This window comes from Halyomorpha halys, unplaced genomic scaffold, assembly GCF_000696795.3.
Source record: "Halyomorpha halys isolate HHAL.00 unplaced genomic scaffold, Hhal_1.1 Scaffold303.1, whole genome shotgun sequence".
In the NCBI taxonomy this organism is placed as follows: Eukaryota; Metazoa; Arthropoda; class Insecta; order Hemiptera; family Pentatomidae; genus Halyomorpha; species Halyomorpha halys.
The window spans coordinates 1,063,381-1,080,805 of record NW_027115075.1 but is presented as its reverse complement, the minus strand read 5'-3'; the positions used below and the strand labels follow the sequence as shown (position 1 = coordinate 1,080,805).

The following is a 17,425-nucleotide window of genomic DNA, read 5'->3' as shown; positions in this document are numbered from 1 at the left end:
TAATGTTTGATGTTGCGTATCGTTTCTAATTTATCACTTCGATGTTTTTTTCATTCATTAAAACAATTGAATATAGTAATGATAATATGAATAGTAATATTTATGCAACAAAAGTCTTTATTGTATTTGATTTCTTTTCATATCTTGGTTAATTCAATTCCTCGTTCTATTCGGCCTTGAACGGAAACCTTAGTGGGAAACAGCCCTAAATGGCTTAAAATCAGTTTAAATCACGATGCCCTTCAATAAAGCAAAGGAAGTTTTGTGAAACATTTTATTATACACTAAAATTTTTTTAAAAGTATTTAATTTATTTATTTTTTAAAATATATAATTTATGTGAATATAATTGTAAATTTCATTTAATTTTTCTTATGAATCTAGATATATAAAATATATTTTTTTGTTTTCAAGTTCAACGTTCATTGCAGTGGAATGTACTCAGGCATGATATTTATTATTTATATATTCCGTTTACTTAGAACATTTAAAGCCCTTTGTTCAGGGAACTTTCAGATTCCAATGATAGTGAACTAATCGGGAAGTCCATTCGACGACAGTGGCAAAAAGAGATTAAAAATTCGGTCACGCATATCTAGTGGTCCACAGCTACCTGCTAAAACTATTAATTAATTAAGGACTGTAATTAAATATTCCAGAAATGGATTGCCTAATGATTAACTGTATTTTTAACTTTTAGTAAAATATTTGTACCGATCTAAAAATTATGTAGTAGTACCTTTTTCATGATTTACATATTTATTATTTCATAAAACTTCAATTTGAATAATATTTCTTCTAATGCTTTAAACACTGCTTATTCGTATGCTTTATTTATTTTTACATATTTATATTTTATTATAACGTCTGATGCATTTATTCTGCTAATAAGTTTTTTAAAGTTACTGTTAATTGTTGGATTTATTCCGTATTCATATTTCAAACGATGGGCCCCCTCCGGGTTTTCCGATTAGTTCATTGAAGATGGGTTCGTTGTTCCACGAAGTATTTATAACTTCTCGCTAGCTGAGCCTAAGTATTTTTCTTGTTCTGGGAATGAAAATTACTCACTAACTTCTAAGAAAGAAATATGTTAAGACATAGATGGCACTCAGTGTCTTATAATCACACGAGTATATCTTTTTAATTTTTTTCTAATACTTGGAAGACACGCAGGGTGATGAGGAAGAACGTTGGAAGGATCATTGGGCCATTGAATATTTGAGTGTCATTTCGACTGGTCAGACTTATAATACTAGAAGATTTTATATGCCTCGTATCCTCGTTAGCTTTTACATGAAACTACACTATTAATTAATATTAATGTTATTAGATATGTTTCAAAATATTACAGAAATAAAACTCAAAGGATCACATTTGAGAATTGGGTTTTAAAAAAGGTAAATAATTGACAATTCATAAGATTTTCTGGAGATTAAACGATAATAGAAAATTTAAAAAATATAACCTTTCACCAAAGCGTGAATACATACATCTACACTTAGAAATATAACTATACAATAATATATATTTAATTATATGTTTTTATTAATACTATTCCGGGAATTCGTTATAAATATTTTTTTTCTTTTCCGCAACTGACATTTTATACTAGGTCATTTTTTTTTTTTTTTTGGCATTTACATCTATAATATATTAATCAATGTTACACACTTTTTTCATTGAAAAAACCAAACATATTACAGTTTAAATTTAAAAAAATTTGTTCATGATTTTAACCGTCAGTGATATAAAAACAAAGATATTGAAAAGTACGCAACTGTAATTTTAATTTTAATTTATTTTAATAAGTAATTAATTTTACATTAGTTTGCAACTAAAATTTTTTAAATCAATTAAGTTGTAGTTTTATGTAAATCATTTATAAAAAATCACAAATGATATCATAAGAGGCGTATTTTAATTTGTATGTTATATTTTAAAATGTATTTCATTTCTTGTGATTTTACCTTCCTTTTTCTATTTATGTGTCAGCATTCTTTATTAATGTATATGATGACTATTAGTCAATGTTACACAATTTATTCATTTAAAAAAAATGTATGTATATGGTAAATAAATCTATGAATAAATTATAGTTTATTTGTGATTTTTAACCGTCAGTGATACGAAAACACAGATATTGAAAAGTACGCAACTGTAATGTTTTTCTCTGAAGTATTTATTACTGTGTAAATCAGTTAAACTGTAGTTTTATGTGAACCATTAAAAAAAAATCTTAAATGATGTTAGAAGAGGCGCATTTTAATTTGTCTGTTATATTTTAAAATGTATTTAATTTCTTGGGCATTTGTCTTTCTTTTTATATTTATGTATCATTATCTTACCACGTTCTATAATTAAAATATTAAATTATTTATTTATAATGTATACCATATAATAAATTTGATCCTTGATTAATGGTTTGTTTTGATTTTTGTATGATTTTTTTGGATGAATAATAATAACGTTTTTAATTAAAATTTAAATAAGTTTTATCCTTGAAAACGGTATTGATCTTTTCATAGAATAGGTATGGATAAATTATTACGTTGTTGAGTAATGATTATTCGAGGAGATATAGAAGCTTTCCTAATAGCGGCAGATGGTTAGCAGAAGCTGTTCTAAAATTTAGGCATATCACTTTCTCCTAACCCAGAGAACTATTGTACTAAATCGAGAGGGGGTAGGAGTTGGCCTTGGCAGTGCCGCTAACCTCGGACTTTGGATTTCGGGAATAGGCTGCGTCAGTCTGAGTCACTCTCACTTCTACCTCCTAGCCTCTAATATATGTATATGTATAGTTGCACGTAATAAGCGTGCATATATGAGTGGGTATATATACATATATACATAGTGCATGCATATATATTATTAACTTTTTTCCTCTCTGTTAATCTTATATATTTGGGTTCTTCATCACGTTTTGCGGCTGTACAATGATTTTTTTTTTAAAACTGTTAACTAATTATTATAAACCAAAATGTACTGAATACAAATTAAGATTTAAAAACTGAAACATCACTTATAATTATTTTACAACTGACTGTTCTACATAAGCGTAATAACCATTAGGAATAACTGCTACAGCGTTTGTAGTATAACTGAGTAATTTTTTTTTTTCACCCTCCTATTTTACTTATTTACACACTTACAATATATAAGATGACAAATATAAATATACAATATTTACAAATTATTTTCCTATTTTTACCCGCCGGTATAATTAGGATAGTGTAAGTAATGATTAAGATAGGAGCATTATTTTGGAGCTTTGCGCCTTTTATTTATAATTTTTTATTTACTCAGTGGGGAGAGACCACTCTGCTGGCTTCTTGTACTGAGAACTGAGTACGAATGAAATGGAGAAAGATAAGTACTCTTTTTTGGGGTGAGGGGAGGAATTCCTCATTCAAATTCAAACCGTTTCCTCAGAGGTAGTGAACTAGAAGTTAGGATATATATATCAACAGCAATGGTGATTTTTGCTTATGCATACTGACTCACCTGTCGGAATATGCCTAATATTATATCTGTACTAGGATATATCAGTCGATGTGATAGAAATAGTTCATATTAAAAAAATATATAAAAAGAAAAAAAATCAATAACAGTGACATTAGTTGGTGTAATAAAGAAGTAAATAAGTTTAATTTATTTTACATATTTGTTTTCTTAAAGGTAATAAAATATTTCCAGAATGTAAGGCCTGTTATCGCTATGCAAACTCACAAAATTATTAAGTAATCCGGAGTCTATCAAATGCTTATAGTCTGTCGGTATGTGCTTAGAAATTAGTGGTACGTTTTATTATCTATATGTTGGTGTGGATAATTCTGACAGTCCACAGAAACTTTATTAAGTAAAACGTTGTGTGCCCAAATGTATAAGGCTGCTAAATACACAGCATACTCAAACCTAGTTAGAAAATTGTTTTAAATTCTTTTAATGTATAGGCTCAGTACACTAAATTTAAAATATGTGGTAGTATAAAATGGTTTAAAAAAAAATACTTATAAAGGAGTGGGGTAGCTTGGTAAGCAAGGCGCTGTGTTTCCAAGTCATTAATATCACACACTTATCTTTTAGGATTGAATAAACTCAGTATAAATGATAATTTATACCGAGTTTATTTATACCCACGTTTTATGACGAAGTTTTGATGACTGATTAATTTCTTACAATTCCTACTCCTTCAAGTTTATTTACAATTTAGTCCTTAATTGAGACAATTTCTTCTATTAGTATTGTTTATAGAAGAATTTATTGATCCAAAAAAGGTATAGCACGGTGTAGCTTTTTGTTTCACATAAATTGGACAAGCGACCGAATCATTATACTATTGAAGCTAATACAGACGTGGGCCATTATGGTTTAAGTATAATACCCTTGTTATTGAAAGATGACCTTCCCACACTATAACCAAGATGGTTCTAGAACCTTTCAATTCATATATTGGACAATATAGAACTTATGATTTGATTGGATAAACTTATTAAATAATATTTCTTAATATCGACATAGCTTTGGATCTAAACTGATACTCTCTTGAAAATAAATATTTTCTCTTAGATGGTTTATTTATCTCTGTGATAACACGCACAAAGTTTTGTAACAATTTCATTAATATATTATATATGAAATTTTTTATTTGTTTTTTTTTTCAAAAAATATTTCAGTACACTAAAATTTACATAAGTGAGATTCGTTGTATTTTTTTGTGTTTTTCTTTTTAAATGGACTTTAAAAGAAAACTTTTGAAGAAAAGATTGAGTTATTGTGTAATTTTTTGCAATTATAAATTTTTTTTTTTTTATAAAATTTCACAACTTCGGGACCGAATTTTCGATAAAAGTGTTTATTAAATTTTCAATTGTTGCCTTAACTGTATTGAATAACATAACGTACAATAAAATTTTTAAAGAAATAATTCATATAATTAAAAATTTAACCTTTCGAAAAAATGAAGGAAGTCACAGATAAGCTGATAAGTCATAACGCAACTTTTTATAACATTACTTTATATTTTATAGAAAATAAAACTGCAAAAAATGTCTTACATATATATATATATTTAATTTCTATTAAGAACACACAAAACAAACTTATTTTAGTAATCTGATATCATTCATATTAAATTCAAATAATGATGCCAGTGAAGTGATTGTAGATTTTTATTTCAATAATAGGTGGTACATTAAATATTTTTTAATTTCCCTTCGTGACTCAGGAATGTAAAATAATTATGATTTATTTATTTTTTATAAATTGAGGCTTTATGTAAAAGAAAATATCTACGTTCTCAATTCGTATTTAAATTATTTTTTATTTTATTTTCCTATAGCTATTTTTAAACAGCAAGTAAATGACTATTATAGTGATGTTAATAATGACTATTATAGTGATGTTAATTATTTGAGAGTTGAAGTTATCACCATCGGGTGGTTCCTTCCCAAGATTATCAAGTGTTTGAAACATTCCTCATATTTACTTATTATATTTTTTTGTACAGTTGTAAGTTGTAATAAATAAATTATTTGAAATGATTTACAACATTCATTAATTTTTTAATAGGATTTTTAATCTTATCGACAGTAGGTTTTGTAAATACTAAACTGCATCACAGCGCAGCAGTGCTGTATTTGCATATTAATGGTAGTAATCTGTTATGCATTTAGAATCTGGAATTACAAATAAAAACTATGAGTATATGTATAAATTTGGTTTAAAAAATATTTAATTAAATACAGTTAGTAAATCTAAATAAATTAACAAACAATACTTTAAATAAATTAAGCAAATACAAAGATAATATAATTATAAAACCTTTTGATTGTAGGGTTATATAACTGATTAAAATTTATTCTTCTATCAATTTGAATCTGCGGATAAACATTTGTTTATCAAGCTAACAATATATCGTGTAAAGTAACATTAAAACAAGCTGCACTATTAATATATAACCTATATAATCTAACCTCAACAAGTTTTGGAATTTTGATTTGATTTTCACTGGATCATAGCAGTGACCTGTAGTCTGTATTTTGAGGGTATTGTTTATTTTCTAACCATCTCCACTTTTTCTCTAGCCCAAATAACTCTGACATTCCCAATGGAATTGAATATTTGTTTTGAAACATTCTGCTAATGGGATTTTTTTTTGTTTTAATGCGCCCTGAAGACGTAATCCAGAGCCATCAATAATTTTTTTGAAAATTTCCGTGTTAATGGTGCGCGAATCCTAGAAACCCAAAAGAACATCATCGTTCCAGAATTCAATTTCCCGTAAGAATCCGGCATTGCAACTGAATTATTTCCTAATTGACGTTTTATCCTTATGACAGTCATCTTAACCTCGATCCGTGGAATAAACTCAAATTATGATGACGGATAATTATAGAAAATTGAATTCTAAAACGTTTTTTCGCACTGTTTAGACGCTATTTGTCAGAAAGCATAAACAATTGTTTTCGGTCGAGTTAATTAAAGAATCACCTTGCCCGTTCATAGATGACATTAGGGCCTTCCAAATGAAGTAAATTAACTGATTTATTTTATAAAATTATTTGTTTTTAATACTATCAGCAATTAAATTTAGAAATATTTTATTAGTTTATATTATATATTTTTTCTTTTCTTATTATAATTATTATTTTAACGGCCATAACTGACCAGACAGTTAATTAGACTCTTACAGTGAACTAAATGTCACCTATTTATGACCAATAGAAACCAATTATGATACCCGCCCCTATTTTAGGGTTGTACCTATTACCCTATAATATTGTTAATAAGTTAATTGAACATAGGATGCGGGTTCAGTATTTGAGAGCCCTCTGTCATTTATGTTAGTATCATTATTTATTGAAGAAAGATTAGGCCTTACGGTGCTAACCTCACCAGATATCTCACACGAAAAATATAAATAAATAAAAAACTATTTCCTCTTAATCCGGAAAAAAAATGCCTAAGAACATCATAATAGTATCGAAGAAAGCTTAAATTTGGCCTAAAAAAATATGGTATATTTATTTACAAAATATAACAATAAATTAGTTCAGCGAATCCCAATTTAATAATAATATTCTTAATAATGGTCAATAGTACTGTATAGTAAAATACAAAAATTAATATAATGAAGTAATATAACATCATAAAATATCTCTCGTTATAATTTCATTAAAAAAATGATGTAATAATAATTATTAACAGAAATAAAAAAGATCAAATAATGCTATTATAAGCAAATGACTTTGAAATGAATATTTTAGACATCCAATAATAGTTTATATTAAATATATAAAAAAAAATAAAAATAAAAAGGAAACACATTCAATAAAATCATAAATTATTATGTTACTAATTTATAAAAAAATGAAATGGACAGGAAAAAATTAACTAGAATGGGCAATTAATGCTCATGTGCATATTTATAAGTTTAAAATGAAGATTAGAAACATCACATTAAAAAAAAAAAAAATAAAGAGGCAACGCAAACTTTAGGTTTTTAACATCATTTTAATTTATAATAAAAAACAATTTCGATGCCAGGACAATATGATACTTTTAGATTAGCGGTGTACCGTGACCGGGCGAAATTCGTAGAGTCACTAAATTTGGGCGGAGTGAGGCGACCTTGCGGCCCACACTCGCCCAAAACCAGTCTGCGGCTGGCTCCAGGAATTCGGCGAGGGTACTGCCTCCCTCTTCTCCCATATTTCTACTTCTGGTATCCGGTCTATGTGCCCGTTATAGTCAATCTTATAGCCAATATGGCTCTTCTTGTTTTAAATCATCCATTAGAGAGAAAAATAAATCATTTACTTATAGAAGAAAGGAGTTTGAGAAAAATAAATTCCTGTATTGGAAATTTCGTAAGGTGGTGTTATAGAGAATTGTTTGATGAAATAATGAAAATGGGTAGTTTGGTTATGGTAACTTGGTTGATTGAAGGAAACGTAAATCAAAGCCTTTTGGTTGACTTAAATATATTTTGAAAGAAATTAAAATATATTCGTTGCTTTTTGATTTATTTTGATAATTTTGACAATTTTAATTTTTAAAAACATAAATATTAAAATTGTCAAAATTATCTAGTATCTTTTTTTTATCTCCTCCTTAATATCTGTTATTTAATTATGAAATTCATTAGTACTGGTTAAATAAAAGAAATATCCTTTATAAAATTGGAGAATTCTAGTATTTTAATATTCGTAGGAAATGAAGAGTTTTCTTTAGGACCCCTCCTACCTTCCCACTTCCGCCCCCCCCCCCCAAAAAAAAGAAATCTGACAACTTAATACTTTTTTTGTACTGTTCAAAATTTATATCATAAAATAATAATAATTGTAGCTCATAGAGTTAGCTCTTTACTACTAACCCCAGGGTCTCAGTTCCAATGCAGTTGGTTGTTTTTCATCCAGTTACTTTACCCGTGTGTCTACTCTTTGATTTCGAGATGTCCTTAGTGGTCCACCCAGCATCTAGAAAGTGAGAACCGTTAATTGGGGTAAAACATGGAGGTCTTGAACAAATAATCTCCTTGTTCAACCATTGTTCAAGAAAATACTAGACCACTAATCCTTTATAAGTTGTAGTGGTACATTTTTTTTTGTGTTTTATGTAATGAATAAAAAAAAAATTTAAAAAAAGGTATACTGTAACAAAATGAATTATGCAATATTAGTTCTTGATTTTATCTAATTAGCACCTCCAGTGAGAGAAATGGAATCTATCATTATGTCCCGAGAACTATAATTTGCTAAATTAGAAATTACATTTGATAATTATCTATGTTTATTTGAAATGCCAATTATGAGTTTGTTTCAATTTTTGCACATTTATAATTATAGACCTCATACCTTTAATCCTTAAAATAAATATACTTTTAATAAGACTAGAAATTTGTAATCAGGGTGCTAACTAGGAGTAAGATCGTAAAGTGTCCTATCTATTGAATTCTATTCAGGACCCGCGTCACCTCTGGGAAAGGAAGCAAGTTGTATAGTGACCGAACGCTATTGAGTCCTTCTGGAGTTGTTAGATTGTGAGTTGGTTACAATGTACAGCCTTGTACCCATTTTCTTCTATAACTGTCCCACGCTCTAGCCGATCAAACAAAACTTACAATCTCAATTACCTAAACTGTCTTGTATTTATTATGTAACTAAAATTAATTTTTGAAGATAGTAAGACTCCTTTTTCAAAAGGACCTCCTATATTTTTTGATAACAATAGATAAAACTATTTTGGAATAAATTCAGCGGAACTATTATTTGTTTCCAAATGAAACTTGAGCACAACAAAAGTAAAAAAAAAAATGTATATATACAATATTAGAGAAATATAGTAAAATATTAAATTAACCTTTAACTGGAAAGGCGTAGGCTGCTAAGGTAATAATACTTTGTAAGAAAGTATTATTGCTAGACCAACGGTTGTGCATCACCTCCTTGATTTGGTCAAAAACACACTTGATCGCCTGATTGACTCCAATGAAGATACAATACAGAATGAAGATATAATACACAGATACAACAGAATCCGATGAAGATACACCTTTTTTTATTTATTTAACCTGTGATTTGTCTTGTTATATACACTTTTAATAGTTTCCGTATTAAAATTTGTTTAAAAAATAATAATTAATAACTTAAATTGCCCAACATTTTTTATTCGTTTTTGTTTATAAAATATTTATAATTATATTATATTAGTTGTTAATATTTTCATAATTTTTCCTGAATATTCCCTCTATATTTGAAAGAATGAAAAAAAACCAGTTCTGAATACAATTTCTTATCAGAATTCGTCATAATTTTTAAGAGAATTTGAAATTTTATTTCTAGTTGCACTCAATTGTTATTTGTTAACCTTTAGTTCAGGGTGAAAGTAACCTAAGTTGTTAAAGAGTTCAAACAATTGTAAATGTACATATATTTAGATACATATATAATAAATAAATATGCTATAGTAATACGTTATTATTTATCTTAATAACATTTTCGGCTTTATGTTTCAGGTATGTGTATAGCAGTTTTGTCTTTCATCATTTTCTATCAATTATGGATTGTGTGAGTAGTATTTTTTTTATCAAACAAATATTTAACATGACTATATAATTTATATCAATGCGTGTTACGCTTTCATCTGTTTCTGTCGTACAAAATAGTCCATAGTTGAAGTGGATTACAATTTTTCTTTTGGTATAAAAATAATAATGAAAAAAAAGATTGCAATATAACATCGGCATTCTCCGGCCATCGTCGGGTGACGGTTATACAAGAACTCTGTAAATGACAGGAGTACCAGGCTGTAAGCATTGCCTCGGGTTTGTCAGTTTCTGGGAGATAGAGGAAGGAGAAACAATATGATAACAAGGTGATAGTTTGCTCTTTTAATTTTTAAAAGCTTTATCAGTGTAATCATACCTAAAAAATTGCATGCGAAATGATTGGTGAAGATGACCGACTGAGTTAAATACCCTTAGCCATTTTTTTTTCTTTAATATTTCATTTATAATTTTGGGGAAAAAATTAACTGGGAACGATTTGCGCGAAGCACTCAACTGAAGACCTGTTCCTGTGGAAATTCTACTGGCTCAAATTGTAATTAGCTATATAAAATAAATATGTAAAAGTAGAAGCTATTATAATTAACCATTGGTATGCATAAATAGAATCTAAACTTGAAATTATTAAATATAAAAAAAAAATCGGAAGGAAATGCTTTACTAAGAAGAGAATATTCTCTCCCTTGAATATCAGAAAAAAAATTAAAATAAAAAAAGTTACCTATTATTCAATAATAATTATTACGAAATTTAATACTTCATTATTAATTATGAGCTAATCCATTAAAGGACCAAATACTCTGTTTGAGGTTTTCTCAAGACCCTTTGGTGAAGAACTATCATTTTATTTATTGATAAATATTAAATTCTGTCACAACATTGGGCATTAAGTAATAGTGATAAATGATCACATTCATACTAAAATTTAAATAAATAAAAAAAAATTAAATACAAATAAATAAAATATCTAGATGTATTTACTCAGCAATTTAAATTTAAAAAAACATAATCAAACTATGTACATGAAGAAATAAGTATAAAATAAATTAAAGTTTGAACTAATATAAAAGACTTGAGTACCCCCGAGCTCTCTTACCCATTACCCACTCATGAAGGATAAAGCAGAGCTCTTCGAGATCCGAGTGCAGCCCTCTCACCGCGTCAGCGGTAATGAACCTTTGGAGACTGAGTAAGTGCGCTAAAGAAGTCCCTACCTACGGTTGAAGCAAGCTCCAAAACGAACTAAACAATAGAGAGAAAACTCAAGAGAGTTTGCTTACTTCGCCTGAAACCCTTTCGTAGTGTCTTAAATGTAACTATTTGAGTATGTGACTAGAAAATGATGTTACTAACTAATCTGATTATGAATAGATGTCCCTTTTCCAGCTCCTCTTTAGCTTTTAATGGCTGATACCAAATTATTTGCATGAGTTTTGTGATCACATGTTTGATTGTTTTCTAGAATAGTTATTAAAGCGTATACATTTTATGTTCTCACGTTCATATATTTTATAACGCCCCTGATGAGTTGTTTTAGTGGACCTTTCTTACGTATTTAAGAAGTGATGTAAATTAATGATAGACAAGATAAACCCATATTGTCAAGGAAGATTCTTGAAGTCAACCTTTTGCAAAGTGTGGACCTAACTCATAGTTGGGCAGTTAAAACCTGGCAGTTCATCCCTTAACGTATTTTGGAACGTAATCATGCATCGTGAAAAAAGTTTTTATTTATTTTTTTTTTTTAATGCTTCCCTCGGAATATGGTCAGATAATTATTACCTAAGTTATTGCCCTTAAATGGGGTACATTGTTAAATATTCGACTGTATAAACATTATACCTCTTCTCTTAGTGGTTATCTCAAATGTTATTTTTTTCCTAGGGAGGAGGGGATGTATGGGATGTATTTGACTCAAGGTTTATCATTAATATGTGCCCCTAATAAAAATTGAACCTATCATAGAAAGGGGGTAATTGATAATGTGTATCCCAAAACATTTCATATCTTATAAGTGTTGAGGTTTTTATTTTCCAAATGTTGGTCGTATCAGGAATTCGTTTATTCGTATTAGGATGAAACTTGTAAAATTCTATCCACAGTTTACAGTTCAGAATTTAGGAATTATCCTTGCTTGAAGGTTGCTGTGAAAAAAAAAAAAATTAAAACATGCGCCAACATTGACCTTTTCAGATGTAAGAGAGTGGACCATGAACTCTCTATCTGCAAATTAAACATGTTTTAAATATCGTTTTCATCAGCTGAGTTAAAAATTTGTATTTATTTTAATTAAATTGTACCCCAGGCTTTTTTATTCAAAGGTCGAAAATGGTTCCATTTTTAATTAACTTACATAGAATATAACCTTTGCGTTATGGCCTTGTGTTTTTAGGTGTATATACTTAGGCATCAATAGTTTCGTTCTTGGTTTTTTGTTATTCGGCCAATATTTTATGGTTTTAGATACATTAATTGTATAATTTTAAAATTAGATTCTGTCGATCACGAGCAGCTTTCGAATGCTTTTGGTGGCGTCGTCGACACTATGTTTTTTGTCGAGTTAAGCTTCCTAATATCTCTCCGTTACCCTGCTTGGTAATGAAGCTGCAACCAAGATAAGTGAAGCCCCTGTAACTGGCGTGAGTTACATCGGCTAGACAGTTGCGTTAGCTTAATGGTCCGAGACGGGAGGTCTGCAGTAGCCACCTGCCCGTTATTGTACCACCTCCATCATAATGACTAAGGCGAGACAATGCTAGGCAGATCGTTCACCTCACACGTGTAGACCACGTGTGCTCCCCCACCCCCGACTTTCTTGGAGGTATTTAATTTTACTTCGTGTTGTAATTTGGGTCCTCCGAGTCTTAAAGCCACCGAAGACCTGATCTTGTAGTCATAGTTAAATTTTATAATTATGAAAGAATAACCTTAAGACTCCGTATCAAACTAAAGTTGTTCGTGTTCAGTTTTAACCATTTTTATTTAGCTAACTTTGAACCAATGTTAAAATATTAAATCGTTCGAGGGAACGATGTATTATTTTATTATTCACGTAGTAATAAATATATTATATCGTTTTGGCAAATAGTTATGATAAAAATTAAAAGACTATGCTGAATCAAACTAGTTTACGATTCATATAACACACTCAAATAGTCTATTTTATTTTTATATCTTTTAAATAAACACTTATCTATTTTTATCTCATCTGCACTTAAGGAACTCCGAGTTAAAATTTTATCTTTATACTTTTAATAAATGATTATTAGCATTAGTACGAAAAGAGGTTAAAATTTAGAAATTTGCTTTAAAATAGACTGATGGGCTTAAACCTACATAAAAAACGGGGGTTCAGTGATTAGAGAACTAGACTCATAAGGTACCATAATAGCAAAGATTGAAAATTTATCATACTCTGGATAAACTCAGGCTTTATGATACTACTTAACGTTTGAAATGTAGTGGCCTTATCCTTAAAATGATTCTGATAAAAACTAATGTTGATCATCAAATAGTACTTCCTTATTTTTATTTATTATTCTCTTCTATTTACCACTGTCACTTACCTATTTATTAAATATATAGTAAGGTAATGTATTATTTATAGTGAACAATTTCGATTTTTTTTCTGCGGAATTATCAAGTGCAATTTTATTTATTTTTTCCATTTTTCTATTGCTATTGTACATTTATATTTTGGTTACGCTCCTCCTATCAATAAACAATTAGATGATCTTTAATATCTGATTGGTCACATTCTTAATACAATAGTCTAACTAACCTATAGTAACTAAGCCGAAGTTTCAAAAAATATTTCTCTAAATTAGCTTTAATTTTTTTTATTCAAAATAATTGTCCATATTAAACCATTTCTCGTTCTTAGTAGCAATAAAAAATGAATAAATATAAAATACACAAGAGTTTGGTAATTAAATACAACAGGAAAAAGAAGCAGTTTTCGCATATTGAAAATAAATGTGCTAAAAAAAGGGTAAAGTAAAAAAAAAAAAATTATATATATAAAAGGAAAAATAGCAGAATAAAGCGTCATATATTACCACTGTAGAATAAAATAACTGTAGTTCTTCAATACATGTTAACTCCATTTGACTAATATCGAGTCATTATAAATACAATCAAGAATAAATATAAAAAATAAGTATACTTTGATTTAAATTTAATATTAACTATCTATAACCCATGAAGAAGTGGCTTGTATAAACTATGAATAACTATAAATTCTTAAATATATTTTAAATACATATATCAATCAAAGTTTTATTTACAGTTCTTTATAATTGGTTTTAATTAATATTATTTATTGTCAGACAACGATTTGTACTTTGATCACAAATTTCACACCGTGGAAATAAATTATTTTTTAACAACCTATCGAAACGTTGTAGCTAAGACTAATCAGAAAAAACCGAAGATAATAAATTCAAGGATCACCTGCCATTTAAGATGGAAAGATTTTGAAAATCCAAATGAACCCACCGAAATACTCGAAATTTTCTCTTTTTTTTCCCCACTCGTCGGCCGACAAACTGATAAGAGATTTCAAGGTTTGGCAATGAGTGATAGCGATAAATTCTGTCATCGCCCTGCGGTCTGAAATGTTACGACTACATTTACGTCACGGCTGTCAAATGCACAAACTGGCTTATCCTCTTTCTGCCTCGGGTAACGAAGTCTGCTTTTGACGTAGTGTGATTTAATAATGAATATCAAATTCAGGGAAATCATATCTCATTTGTTTTATATTCATTATGTAAGTTTTCTCAATTTATAATTTAAAAAAAATTATTTTAATTGTATACATACCTTCAATGACTTTTTATTATGTATAAAACATAATCTTACTTCCTATGATTAAATAATTTATTATTTATTAATCTCAGGTTTATTTTTCATATACTGTATACGATATTTAATATATCAATTACAATAAAATCTATCTTTTTAGCCCTAACATTCTGTATTAACTCATTTTAAATATCCACGTTTTCGGGAAAACTGGCCATGATCAATAGCAATCTTAATTCTAATTTCACACCCTAAATTGATAAGTGTTAAATAATATAGTCAATTAATATTTGCCTTCTATTTTATTTAATATTAATTATAAATTTTGTTATACTACAATACTTTCAAACTAACTTATTGCTATTTAAATAAGTTTCTATAAGTTAGTTTAAAAGTAGTATAAAAAAAAAAGGCAATGAATGAATTAATATTAAATTAAATAATTGATAAGTATAGGTTAATTGGCTATATTATATTAGATATAGCTAGAATAGCCTGGCATATTTTTGTTAATAGTTTGAGGTAGTGAAATTAAAATCAAGTCTATTCTTGATTGTTCAGGTTGCACGGCACGCTAGATATTTAAAATGAATTAATAAACAATTTTATGGACAAATGTTTATATTTTATTATAATTAGTAATTAAAACCTACCTCATACAAGAAATCAAAATATATACATTTATATGAAGTATACACTTTCAAATGAGAATTAAACCAACAATACATTTAATGCTTCATTTTCATTATTTTATTTTCCCGAGCACTTCTACCAATACTCTTTATTTTTTTCCAAACATGTTATTCTATTGATAAATTATGGATTTTTGATAAAGTGGATTGTTTAATATATTAATAAAATATATTATTTAGAGAAAAATGCTAAGATATGTTGAAAGAGAGCAAAAACTCCTCGAATCGTTCGGAAAAATAAAATAGTGAAGTTGCATTGAGGATTTTGGTATTTCCTAGAAACTGTGTATTAATTATAATTATTTAAAACCTTTGGAAATATATATTATAAAAATTGCTAATTTATAAATATTCCTTTCCTTTTTTTGTGATCCGAACGATTTTCGATAGTTGCATAATGTCTATATCAATTGCTTATCTTTTTTTTTACTGGTACTCAACGTAGATACAATTCTTTGATAATTTTTAGAGGAATAAAACGCCTGATTAAATTTAATCCTTAGCCACCAATCCTTTTCGTAAAGAAATATGCAGTTTTTTCTCTATAATTCATCTGATGAATGTTCTGGTAAATATTAGGCATTGTCTTTAACCTTTCTTGTTCCTAGGATTTTTGAATTTTAGACTTTGGCTGAAGGTAATCTGTAATTAAATGTTTAGTTTGCATGGGCAATTTAGCGTAGAATGCACGAGTGCCCACTCAATGCAACAACTCATCAACGCCCTAACTCTAAATTCATTATCCTTCAGGAGTTGCGTTTGGAATTTTTAATACTTTATTAATATCTGTCTAACTATATTGCAAAATTTAAAAAATGACCACGATTGGCCTTGAATGCTCAGAATAGACCCACTACTTGTTAAAAGCTCACTTCATTCCTATTATCACTTTTGTACTAACTCAAATCTCATGATTTTCGAGTTACGATGTTATTGTATTGAATTAGCGAAGTGTGTTTATTTTAAAGTTTTAGGTCGTTGAATGATTAGGAAAAAGTACATGTAGTTGTGCTTTTGTCTAAGAACATAATTATTAAAATATCAAGTTTTTGTCCTGAATATGAGAGATATTTGATAGTCCTATGCATTTCGGTTCAGAACCTTTCAAAAAATGTGTTTTATTTGGATTTAATTAGGTTAAATTGGAATGTAGAATTGAATTGGAACAAAATCTGGATTTTAATCTATAATGTTCCAAAAATACCGTACATTCTTTTATGCTATCAAATAACATAAGCGATGTTTTCACATTATTTATGAATCTTCTTAATTTTAGGAAACTATTCAACTTATACACTCATTGACTCACTTTATTATTATTTTAAAATTTGATTCTGTAGTAATTAAACATTAGCTTAATATTTCAGTATTTTTCAAAATGTTTAAATTTACTTTTGATTAATTAAAAAAACATCTGTTGATTTTGCAATTTTTGTTTCTGTTTTTTAAATTATAAAATATGTTAATCATCAGTAATTTATATAAGTTTTTTAATAATTGTATTTTTTATTTTCTATGTTCCTTAATTTCTACCTAAAGAAACGTTTGTAGATTGTAATTTCAGTTAGTTATATTTTGAATTGTATAATATTATTATACTTGTAAATTTGGAATTAGACTTTTCATTTTTTAATTTATTTTTTTTAGTATGTATTTTTTTTTTATTATTTAATTTATTAACTCTTTCTGTATTTCTCAAGACTATAATAGAGGTAAATAAATAAATATCTTTGTGTTTTCAATAATGAAGCTGTGTAATAGAACAAGAAAAAAAAAATTAAAATAATTCAGAGATAATTATAAAACTATTTAGGAATAATTATAAATTATTTATTAAGTTTTATTAGTTTAAATT

General features: G+C 27.9%; 1 protein-coding gene across 1 annotated transcript in view; it reads left to right on the top strand.

The window, feature by feature from the left end:
• The window catches only part of E23 (Early gene at 23), a gene marked incomplete in the record, with an annotated part of 311,094 nt that overhangs the window by 32,345 nt on the left and 261,324 nt on the right, over positions 1–17,425 (top strand).